A 13,528-nucleotide genomic window follows, 5' to 3' on the forward strand; every position below is an offset into this window, starting at 1 on the left:
AACCTTACCAAAACATATATAATGAAAAAATATAACACCAAATTATTATAAATAGCATCTGTAACCTTATATTAGTTCATATTAAACATCCAATACTTGGTTGGCCCTCCTCGTACTTTAATAACCTCCGCAGGGCAACGTGACATGCTGTCGATGAGGTTATTGATGTAATCCACAGTGATTTCATCCAACTTGTCACTAGAAGGCGCTACAACTCAACTACAGTAGCTGGTTTAGAGTCGTGGTTAGCAAATTTTCGGCTCAGTTCAGCCCAACAGTTCTCAATGGGATTACAATATGGAGACTTTGCTGGTTATGGCAATCTTGTAAGAAGTCCTCCTGGTCAAGATAATCCTGTACAATACGTGCAATGTGGGAAATGGTATTATGATTCTGAAACAAAGTTATTGTTGTTGACAAACCTTGCCCTAGCATATGGCAAAAATGATGTCTGTAGGAGGCACTATTGACGTTTCCCTGGAGGATATGAAGATAAGTTTTTCTACCATGATGAATAGCTGCCTAAATATGTACTGCACCACCTTCTGTGTGTTATCTGTGGGAAATACAGTCTTCTCTCATCTGTCCTTCAGGCAAATGACAAACGCAAATCCTACCATCAGCTTTAACAAGCCAGAAACAGGACTCATCTGAAAATATATGTAACCAGTGTCCTAACTGTAAACTGTATTGCCCAACTAACACAGTGACGGTGGTGAATTCTGGTTAATATCGGGTTTTATATAACCCTTCTTGCAAAATAACCTTTTTTCGGCCAGTCCCCTATTCGCTGTTCTTCTGTATGCCCTGGAATGAGTGTGTTCATGCGATTCCTGTCGCAAGGTGTTGCAAGACTTCTTTCGCCCTTTATCTGTTAATCTGATCAAAATACTGTCAACTCGGGCAGTAGTTTTTCGGCGTCTACCAGTAGAATTTCCTGGAACACCGTTTCTGGTAGTCCGATGACGTTTCAGGATTCTAGATACAGTGCACTGGGGGATACCCTACTGTTCTGGCAATGTTTGTTTGCTTCATACCATTTCTGGACAGACGAACAATTTTGCATTCAAGTTATTTGCAAACTTGAAATGCCCAAGAAAATCATTCCTAAATGATATTTGACAAATATGATTTGAATCGACGGGAGATGTCGGACACAAAGAAGCAACTCCACAGCTTTTGAGTTATATATATATAAAACAAGTAAAAAGCTGCTGTATAAAATTTTCCTGTGATATAGTAACAGTCGCGATTTATAGGTGAATCTTTATAAAGAACTTGCTTAAGCACAAAACAAGTATAAGCCTAATATTAGTGGTAAAAAATCATGAACAAGTATACGCCTAATATTAGCGGTAAAAATCATGAACAAGTATACGCCTAATATTAGCGGTAAAATCATGATAGACTCCAGACGTTTCTTTCTTTCTCAACATTCTTATCAATCATACCATCTCGGATTTCAGATCAGAAGTATGTAAAAATAGCATTGTGGATGTAGCAAATGCCCTACGGTGGCTTAACGATAAGTTTAAAGGCTTATAACGCTAAAATTCGTGGTTCGATTCTTGTGTTCGCAAAACAGATAACCTATTATGCAGTTTTGCACATAAAACAAACAAATCACCACAAGTAATACTTCAGGAGGCCTTTCGTTCAATACAAGAACTACTCAACTGGGATAAATTCTATAGGAATCAAAAGTCTGTCAAAACTCTATTTTAACTACTGTTGAAACAAACAAACAGAAATTAATGCTTTAATGAAAAAAGCCGAAAGCTGGCGAAACGGTGGCATCCGTAGTGAGATAATTACGAGGAATACCAAAGGTGTAGGAAGAAGGTGCAAAGTTGAGGTGCTTGGCTAGACATGCAGATTTTACAATGAGAAATTGAAAGTATAAGGAGCTGCTAAAAGCAGCTCCCGTGCTGCCAAAACGATTTCAATATAGAGGGGTCTGGAACATGCCCCCTTCCAGAAAATTAATATAATAATATAATTTATAGCGGCTATACAAGTCATACATGTAAAAATGGTGGTGCTACAGTATCCCCAGCACCCCCGGTTCCGACGCCTCTGAATACGAAACACAAAACATCTACAAACAAACATGATTTTATATTACTAGATTATTAGGCTTACTGATTAAATTGCTTCGTAATGTTTCTGCTTTTAATATTGTAACCTTGATTTAACTGTATGTGTAGCCCACTGGAGGGTCTGTGGTAATTTTCAGGGTTCGATTTTTCACTGTACACAGAGCACAGATGACCCATTGTGTAGCTTTACACTGAAAATAAACAAACTGTGCCATTCTGAAGACATGTTAGGAACTTATGGATATGCCATTACCTGTGTATTTGTGAATAGATGTCTTTCTTCTAGGATATTCTGCAAGATATAAATTAATTTAGAAGCTTTATCAAGTTAATCGATTGTACAGTGAAGTGATTTCGAGGTTGTTGTATCTTGAAATGTGACATCGTATCTTCTGTAAAAGCGTAAAGAAGTTTGCATAAAATATCTTGTTTTTTGCTTTGATTTCTTTATAATTTCATGCAAAGCTACTCAAGGGCTATTTGCTTTAAACGTTCCTAATTTAGCAGTGAGGAAAAGCAGCTAGTCAACACCATCTGCTGCCAACTCTTGGGCTACTCTTTTTACCAACGAATAGTGGGATTGATCAAAACATTATAACGCCCCCACGGTTCAAATGGCGAGTCGTAATCTTTCTTAGTGATGTATATCCTTCTATGGTAGCTATTTCTTTCTGAAAAAAAACACGTGATTAGAAATATGATTCACGATATGCAACATGAAAGAAAACCATCATAAACATAAAGAGCCGAATCTTAATTAACTAAACAGTAATCATCTTGTAAACTATGAAGTTACATGCAACTTTCAGCGAGATGCATTTTCCAATGAACACTTTTACAGACACGTATCAGGCACGAACATAAAGAGCACTATTAACTAAAGTATAAATCATAATATGAAGTTAATTCTTCATTATTCACATAATGAAGTAAATAGATTATCAAAAACTTCACGACTCATATGAAATTGGATATACTTTCTTAAATATCTGGATATAATTGTTGTTTCAGTTGAGCATAAAAGAAATCATGAAATTCAGTGCAAACGTGTTGTCCAACTATAAAATGGACTGACTACTGGTATGGCACGTTGAATAATTTCAAAGCACCTTGGAAAGACATAATCCAACGAAAGTTTGATTTTTTTTTAATTTCAGCAAAAAAAATAATTAAAGGTTCTCTTAATATTGAAATATAATACAGCATGTTTCTTCTCTACAGAATGCTGTAAACATATGCTGTTATGTGAAGAGAATGCTTTAAGTGTATATCAAAACACTGGGCTACACTTTCACACAAGGTATGCATACCATTTATAGCAATGAAATGTGAAAATATCGCGTGTTATGTCTAAAAGGTACTGTAATAGTACACTCTCACACAAAGTTTAACAAGTGGGTACATTTCCTGGAAGTTCAAAGAGAGAATCAGGGACTGCTGGTTATCAGAACGCCTAGAAGTTTGTCTTCTCAATTTTACGTTAAGTAATATTTGGTTAAGCGTAGAATCTATAAAATGAATATTATTTTAAACTTACGCCATATTTATATAAATAGAGAGAGAATCAGGGAGTGCTGGTTATCAAAACGCTTAGCAGTTTGTCTTCTCAATTTTATGTTAAGTAATATTTGGTTAAGCGTAGAATCTATAAAATGAATATTATTTTAAACTTACGCCATATTTATATAAATAGAGAGAGAATCAGGGAGTGCTGGTTATCAGAACGCCTAGAAGTTTGTCTTCTCAATTTTACGTTAAGTAATATTTGGTTAAGCGTAGAATCTATAAAATGAATATTATTTTTAACTTACGCCATATTTATATATTCTTTTGTATTAATTATTTTACCCATTGTCATTGTTTTGGTACAATACGCCTTTATGGTAAATTATTTGAGGGGTTTTAGTGTATATGCAAGTATGGTATTTCAGTTGTTTTTGTATATCATGTTCCTATATTGGGAATAATTTACGGCTTTTAGGATAAATTTTCAGTTTCAAGTTTCATTCCGTTACCTTCTTGTAAGCGTAAAATTTCAATTTATTTTCGTTTGGTCATGTGGAATTAGCATGCCAGAGTACTACAATAAGCCATTATACTAACTCAAACAACTTCTGCCTATCTGTTTAAGATAAAAATAAAGTCTCACTTGGTTCTCATGGACATTAAAGTAATTTAAATAATGGCAAAAATAATTGTCCCCTAAAGTATCTCGTTTATCAAACATTGAACAGTGAACTACCGCTACCTTGGCGTTTAATTAGGCTTAGTGTCAAGTTTATTTGATTTGGACTTTAGAATGCATAAACTACTCGTTTTGAATTTAATCCATGTTGATTTCACGCGTAGAACAACGACACAACGCACTGAACGTTTCTTTTTTAAAGCTGTAAAATAGTGTTGCGTCAGCGAGTCACATGACACTGTGACGCAACGTTTCTAGAACTATCATGTACTTTGACGAATGTTCAAGTTCTTACTAGAAATAGGGTACGCTAGTATATAAAAGAAGGTAATGTAATGTGTGTGTAGATAGTGAGTAATTGAACTGCAGTCACAGGGTATTGTTGAAGTTAACGTTCGTTCGTTACAGTGTTGTTTTAGCGCGAGTATTGAGATTAAGTGTATCGCAGAGTTATATTCGGAAAGAATAAACCAGTTTTATCAAGTAAAGACTTGTGTCGTTAAAGTTTCGTTAGAACGAAGTTACGAAAAAAAATCAATTAACAATCGGAGACGTAACAATAGTTACAAGCTCTAATGATAACATTTAAATACAGATTTTGGTGTAGAACGAAAATGTCATTTTGGTTAAGAAGGTAAAACTCGGTATGTAGTATGCTAATGAAATACCATACAAGACTGCGGACACAAAATCCTAAAATATACTATAGAGGACTCGTACGATATTACCTTATCTGAATTGAGTGCTATGAATTGAGAGCGAAGACGTTGATACAAATAAGCTTGAAAAGTTAGCTATACAGACCAAGAAAAACTGGTAGAAAAATTCATATTATTTTCTAGGTGACGTGAAATTCTGAAAGTCTTAAAGTACCTAACTTCAGCCAAATTTTAACAACTTAAAATTGATTGAGCCTAAATATAAAGATTATAATATACTTTTACTTATGTAAAGTAGTGAAAAGAAGGATGATGGCTACAACAGAGCACCACAAGCTCAAATGTTTGCTTGCTATAGTTGAAATTGGGTTGCAAACCATGCACAATACACTTGTATACTTAATTAATAAAAAGATGGTAGTTGATATGAGAAATTGAGTTTTGGTCGTCTGCTAGCAACATATATGAAAATATTTTTATGAATCGAACTCTTACATTTACACGTACATAAATCTGAGAAAAGTCAAATATTCTGGCGTACAATAAAAGTGCCATAAAAGGAAAGAAAAAAGAGTCACTAGATTTGAATATATAAAGTTTAATACACCTCATATTACTCCCGTTGTAAAAACCCAGTTTTCGGGTTTGTTCGGAGATCTATAGACAGAACTTGACACCTCGAATTTATCTTTCAAAAGCGAGAAAATCCTATGTGAAAAAAAAACCTACTAGTAGGCATCAGATCTGCTATAGAAACCCTAATTGAAAAACTTTTCTAATAAACACCAAGGCTGCTACAGAAACCCTATGCGAAAAAAAACCCCAAAAACTGCTATTAAAAAACCCAGAAACCTATGTGAATCTAATGTGTTATTAAACATCAGGGTTGCGACAGAAACCCTATATGAATAAATTGTGTTATTAAACATCAGGGTTGCGACAGAAACCCTAAGTGAATAAATTGTATTATTAAACATCAGGGTTGCGACAGAAACCCTAAGTGAATAAATTGTATTATTAAACATCAGGGTTGCGACAGAAACCCTAAGTGAATAAATTGTATTATTAAACATCAGGATTGCGACAGAAACCCTAGGTGAATAAATTGTATTATTAAACATCAGGATTGTGACAGAAACCCTAAGTGAATAAATTGTGCTATTAAACATCAGGGTTGCGACAGAAACCCTAAGTGAATAAATTGTGTTATTAAACATCAGGGTTGCGACAGGAACCCTATGTGAATACATTGCGTTATTAAATACTGGGATGGCCAAAGCCAAGAACTTTTAAAATGTTATAACCTCTGGAACTAATGATTGGATTGGTGAGTAATAAACTATATTATCCCTAACAAAATTATTATTTTTCAAGTTTTATTAATATTATATATAAATATTCCTAAATTTACCTTTCAGGGATAGAATTTCTTACTTTTCGCTGATGATTTGTTTATCTCCACAATCACTTATTTGTTTATTGTTTTCTGACGAAATTTTAAGGCCCATCATGGCCAGGTGGTTAAGGCACTCGACTCGCAATCTGAGGATCGCGGGTTCGAATCCTCGTTACACCAAACATGCTCGCCCTTTCAGCCGTGGGGGCGTTATAATGTGACGGTCAATCTCACTATTCGTTGGTAAAAGAGTAACCCAAGAGTTGGCGGTGGGTGGTGATGACTAGCTGCTTTCACTCTAGTCTTACACTGCTAAATTAGGGACGGCTAGCGCAGGTAGCCCTAGTGTAGCTTTGCGTGAAATTCAAAAACAAACAAACAATACGAAATTTTAGAATGAATGTTTGTATTCGCGAAAGTTTTCTTTTGGTTTGTTAACTTAAACTGACGCTACTAAATATACAAAACACCAAGTTTTCTGGTGTGCTACTTACTATAACTTTTGAACTTAAACATTTTACTTCGGAGCTGTGTTGAATAACTAGTTCTACCACGACCATTTATTGGTTGCTATATTTGGAGTGTACGTAGTGAGGTTTGACGTACGAACACGCTATCCCCCCCTTCTGGAGAAAACATTCCCTCTCAGAAAGCTAATTTGCCATAACTTCTTATCAAAATATTACTTTATCCCCGCTTATACTCCGCTAAGACGTTCGCGTTATTGAAGTATTGCTAGTTGCTGGAGCCATGCGACAGATTAGGATCTTTGTTACTATTGGTCACAACCGCTACAGCATTCTGTAACACATGGAGCTTTCTGCAGACGTGCCTCGAGTTTTTCGCTTCGAGTACTATTAGATGAGAAAGTAGAGGGATTGAATTTGTACCTCTCTTGCGCTTATATCAACAAATATCGCTAAAAGTAAGAGAAAAAAAAGGGGGGGGACATGTGCTGTAACAACAATATGCATTATTTTATCCCCGTGTTTCATTTCCTGGTTTGATTCACGTTGACGATAGACAAGGATCAAGGACTGTTAGGGGTGGGGGCAAGTGGGTATTTTGGATGTCCAGAACGTTATCATTTTAACATAGCACGCCACTTTTTAGTTAGTTAGGTTGTTTTTGAATTTCGCGCAAAGCTACACGAGGGCTATCTGCGCTATCCGTCCATAATTTAACAGTGTAAGGCTAGAGTGAAAGCAGCTAGTCATCGCCACCCACCGCCAACTCTTGGGTTACTCTTTTACCAACGAATAGTGGGCTTGACCGTCACATTATAACACTCCCATGGCTGAAAGGGCGAGCATGTTTGGTGGGACGGGGATTCAAACCCACGACCCGCAGATTGCGAGTCGAGCTCCATAACCATCTGGCCATGCCGGGCCACTTTTTAGTTAACATTGCTTACCGATGGATAACTTTGTATATGTTGACTAGAATTTGTTTTGGGGGGAGGTGATGACCGCTTTGACCCCCCTACTTGAGATGTCCCTGATAATACCATCTAAATACAAAACAATTCCCAATTTAAATTGTGGCACATGATACTCGAAGTTTTAACATGAAAATTTATTTGTTATACATTCGGTAGTATCTAGTTCGGTTTCATTTCGATTTTTCGTAGCCACGAACAATCTTTTACTATAGGAGAATGGTATTCCACGTGTGAATCTATCACCAAGATCTCCCCCTTGGATTATAATCAGTAAATCAATTATACTCTATTTACTTTCATTAACAATATTGGTTAGAACATATAAACTTTTACAGTTTTTTACTTATTTTATTATAAGGTTTATTTTACTCCGTCAATTTAATATGCAAATTTAGGCTGAATCACCAAGCTGAATCTTTTGAGCTGGCCGAACCCTGTGTCATATTATTAGGATTACGACCGAAAATATCGCTAACGCCAAAGGTACCCAACTGATGAAAAAGTGCATTATAATCCTTAAGTAATAGTGGAAGAATGGTACATTAAATTAGCGATATTCATCACCGGGGCAATGATGAGTTTTGATCTGCGTAGGTAGCTTGCTTTGATCAAAAATTAATATAACTGACGAAATATAAAGTTTGGTTTGTTTTGAATTTCGCGTAAAGCTCCCCGAGGCTGTCTGCGCTAGCCATTCCTAATTTAGCAGTAACAGACTATAGGGAAGACAGCCAACCGCCAACTCTTGTGCTACTCTTGCCAACAAATAGTGGGATTGACCATCACATTATAACGCCTCCACTGCTGAAAGGGCGAATATGTTCGGTGACAAAGTATAAAATATTGGGGAAAATAACTCTAGATTAATTATTTTATTAGTTTGGTCATATGTGTAATGTTATTAGAACCTAAAAAATTCCGTGGATTACAAAGAATATTTAAATAAGCTTACTTGAACTAAGAAAAATAAAAAATAAATAATATAAATAGTGCCGAATCTGTAAGTACACCACTGGCCTCTTAAATTTCATCCTTTGAACTAAAACGTTTCTTAAATGTTACCATGAAACCTTAAAGTTTTATCTAATGTTTTTAGGTAGAATCGTATTTGGTTTTAAATTAAAATGTTCTTGCCATGGGGGGGGGGGGAACAGCTTCCAATTACAGCCTCAATATATTTATTAAAACATACGTCATTCATAAAATATTTACCCATGATCCTTGCAGAAGAAGCATAATCCAATAAGTGAACTAAGAGAAGTGTTTGTTTAATTTAAATGGAAATTATGAAAGATTTAGTTATATCAATGACCCTCGAGACTGTACGATTAAATTAGCTATTACTTCTAAAGTAAAGCAGTCCAGTTAGTGTTCTTGTATACGTTGTATTCAGATGTATATTACAGTTTTCCTGCTCCTTCATTACCCTTTCCTGTCATTTTGTTTTTATATAAGTAAGTATAATATTATAAGATATATCACGAAAACAATAAATCTATTAATTAAAACCTATACAGTGTTTACCCTCGTGAATGAGAATTAATGTCAAATTCGTTTTATTGCTTTTAACTTAAGTAAAGGATAATTCAGATATTATTGTAAGCGGTGCAAACCTGACAAATAACTTTTGGTTTGAATAAAATTGGGCCTAATATTTAAATCCGCAGTGTGTTGACAAACCACAGCCCCCCTCATCAGTTGTGAGAACTCAATATACATCAAAAACCAAGAGTTGGTTTTTATTATTCTTAAGTTTGTTTAACGCAGACTGGAGTTCACTAAGAGACATTTCTATTAAGGTAAATAAAATCAAGATCAATATCTCCAGAATGTATCTTTATTTACTCAATATCTCGCTTTTACAGTTTCGTCAGGAGCTATCGATATCTTGCAAGTTCATTAATCCAGATATTATTTTAATACGATCTGAACGTTCTAAACATGTGTATCGATGTTGGATTTACTGATGACGGTGTTCCAGTTTAGATTCAATTGGATTAATAAACACAATCAATAATTTTCAATAACTTAGTTAGGTTTGCTATGACTGGGAATAGACAAAAGTGATACATTCTGAACTTTACGAACTATAGAGCCTTTCAGCTGGAAGACTATGAAGATAGATATTTATCTAAATTTGGGACTCAAGGCTATATTTTTCTTTAGCATAAAATTAGGCAGTGCAATTCTGATACTTTTGAAGCTTTAACTAATGTTTCACATGTTCTTTAATTAATTTTTCTTGATTTGTTTTGAATTTCGCGCAAAGCTACACGGGGGGGGGGGGGCTATCTGCACTAGCCGTCCCTAATTTAGCAGTGTAAGACTAGAGGGAAGGCAGCTAGTCATCACCACCCACCACCAACTCTTGGGCTACTCTTTTACCAATGAATAGTGGGCTTGGCCGTCACATTATAACGCCCCTACAGCTGAAAGGGCGAATATGTTAGGTGGAAAAGGGATTCGAACCCGCGACCCTCAGATTGCGAAACAAGCGCTCTAACCATCTGGCCATGTTTGGACACCATTTTTCTACAAGTGATGTGAAAGATTTTGAAAGAAGAAATGTTAAACCGTATGAATGTTCTACCTTTAAATTGTTCTCGTCACTTTCTTTCGAAATCAATAAATTTCCAAGAGCCCCATTTCCCGTTTTTTTTGTCATTTTGAATTCGCTTAGTGTTAGTGCAGTAATAATGTCAAAGAAAAGCTCCTCCACTCCACACAGTGGCTCACATCGCTAAAAACCGGTTTAGATACTCGTGGTGGGCACAGCACAGAAAACCCATTGTGTAGCTATGCGTTTAACAACAAAATCACAAAGAAAAACTGGTAAACCATCAATTTAAAAACATGCATAAATTTTTGTCATTTATATTTTTTCACGCATTTATAAGTTTTTCAACTTTGTTTGAATAATTTATAATTAATAGCACACGCACGCACACCAAAATTAAACCCATCTAATACTTACATTTTACTAGCAATAACAGTTTTCAAGATTCATATAACAAAGTTAAATCTCTGCCACAGATAAGAATCATGTGATAATAGTTACAATAGAGATATTATGATCACAATCAATAATTTAAATACGTCCATACGTTATCTTCAGATTTACTCAAAAGATATTCATCAAATTTTATATATCTTTAGTATTCGCTTCAATAAAAACATATGTATTGTTATGGTATATAAGGTGTCAAGTAGGCCAACCATGATCTGTTAATCGGTACTTAGTGTTACGTTGCATTATAATGTTTGAGAATTTCTCGTGTTAACTTAATTGATAACTTAACCAATATTTTATCTATTTTTCTGAACGTAATTGAAGGGCTTGTTGACGAACATCTAGAATTTCCAAATAACTAACTCAATGATCTATAAGTAGTGTTATCGCACAACAACCTCGAGAGTTTCGGTATAAATAAAATGTTCACAACAGTATAAATAAAGAAGTTCTGATTTCTAATTAGTTGTCTTTGTGCGAGTTCTTTATTGCGCACGTAAATGTCCTCCAGTTGGTGGCTTGTGTTACGTATTGAGAATTTGAAATTGTCCGAAGCAGAGTTAAATAATTTAAATTTAACAGTTAAATCGTGTTCTGGATCTAGTATCCAGATATATGCCGATATTTTAGTTAATTTACGATATTTCCCAACAGGATTGATACACACCATTTTCGTTTTTAACACAAATATGTTTAATATATATATACAATTTACAACAACAATTATTACGAATTGTTACTACAAAAGTTTTATAAACAAATATTTCACTAACTTACAAACAATATGCAAATCTTCCTTCTAGATTGGAATTTCATTGATATCTAGCGAGATAACTTCAAGTCGATGTACGTATGATTGCCGGGAAGCTAGCTAGCTAGCTTTGTTTTATTGGTCACCACAATGAATTGTTGATCCGTTGAAGTAAGATAATGTTTTCATAAAACTACTAATGTCCGATGTGAATCCAGTAATATTTTCGGAAAAATACTAACGTTCGATAAGAATCCACTGATATTCAAAATTTATAACTGTTCCTGGTCATATGTCTTATTTTTTTCGATTGATTAATGTTATAAAAAGCTTGAGTTTTTAGCACACTGTTTATAGCGGACGACTAATAGGCTCTCCTTTTGGCGCGTCGCGTTGACTGTTTTTATAGGCACGGGAAAGGTGTTCTCGAAAATTCAGACAACAACACTGAGCTAAGTTTAACCGGTTACGGAAGTGGATATATTGTCGATTCTTGCATTCACGAATCTTCCACAACTTTGGAGAATTGGCGGGAATTTCGCAATACGTATCTAACACGGTAAGCTAGGCACATTTTTGAATATAAACTCAATCCAAATAAACGTTGACATTAAAATAAATATATAACAAATTCGTTACACGAAATACGTATCTAACACTATAAGCTACGCATATTTTTAAATACAAACTTAATCTAAACGACGTTCATATTAAAATAAATACATAACAAATTCGTTACACTTGTGTTTGTTTGTTTGTAATTAGGTACAAAGCTACACAATGGGATATCTGTGCTCTGCCCACCACGAGTATCGAAACCTGGGTATCGCATCATAAGGACACTGAGAACAACTTTTACAAATCTGCCTAAAGAAACAATATCATTTCGCGCACACACTTTGTGCGCTGCACGCCACTGCCGATGAGGCCTTTCCTTCAAAACCAGGGCTCATCAGTTCAATTCGGAATGCGACACAAAAAATCTCGGTCCAAACGCAGTTTAAATCAATTATTTTAAACATATATCAATTATTAGGGTATATAACGCATCAGGAAGACAAAGGACGATCGGTAGTTTTTGTGACGTTGCATAGCAAGATTGATAATATTTTTCTGTAAATCTTTCTTCACTGGCCCCATAACTCCGGTTTCCAATAAGAAGAAACATAATAGCATTTCGAGCGCACACCAGAATGGTCGCAAGTCGCTGCGATAATAGAGGGCCAGAAAAGAAAGACCCGAATAAAGTTATTATCAGTTTTATTGTCACACAAACTACCGAAATATATACGTAACTTGCTAGAAGCTTAAGTGACATTGACCAAAGAAGCAATACAAGTATACAAGATTAAGGAAGGGGATTGAAGTCCTTTTCTGGGTTCATGTATATGTAGTACCTGTAACATGATTATTTCTCCCGAAACCATAAACATAGATGGAAAATATAGAGTGAGTGGCAATTGGCAAGACAGTTTATGAAACATATATTTTTATAACGCAGACATCGAAAGTGTTTTGAGTGTTTACTTTTCAGATTTGTTTTCCGTGAATGTAACAGAACGTTAAAGCTGTAGCATGCTTTACTTTCCTTGAGTGTAAGAGGACACTAAAACTGTAGGAGTTTTATGTGCAACGCGTTTTAACATAGGATAATATTTTACATTTGAATGTAACAAGAACAACAGCGAAAGGAGGAAGTAAAACTATACAATTTTATGGTTCAATTAACATACTCGCTGAACGAAATAACCGATTTAATTCAGGTTTCACTCGCTCAAGATAATTTTTCTTTGAATACAGAGATGGGAGTAATATAATAAATTAATTGTAATAATAATAATAGGAAGCTGTTTGGAAGTCGCAGTCTGATCGTGCATTGTTAATGTATTAAGTATTATGCTCGAAATTACCTGGATTTTGGGTTATGATGTTTTTTGACATACTGTCGAAGAAGCATGGGGTGGTCTAGTGGTTGGTGTATCAAGAA

The 13,528-nt window shown here is 35.0% G+C and overlaps 1 long non-coding RNA gene across 1 annotated transcript in view; it reads left to right on the forward strand.

Moving 5' to 3' along the window:
- Positions 1–13,236, forward strand: part of LOC111088350 — an 18,230-nt gene extending 4,994 nt beyond the window's left edge. Inside the window, exon 3 of the long non-coding RNA XR_002612887.1 lies at positions 13,227–13,236. This is a non-coding gene — a long non-coding RNA (uncharacterized LOC111088350). The remainder of the gene's footprint in view (positions 1–13,226) is intronic.
- Positions 13,237–13,528: the final 292 nt, after the last annotated feature.

Source organism: Limulus polyphemus, unplaced genomic scaffold, assembly GCF_000517525.1.
Source record: "Limulus polyphemus unplaced genomic scaffold, Limulus_polyphemus-2.1.2 Scaffold3600, whole genome shotgun sequence".
NCBI lineage: Eukaryota > Metazoa > Arthropoda > Merostomata > Xiphosura > Limulidae > Limulus > Limulus polyphemus.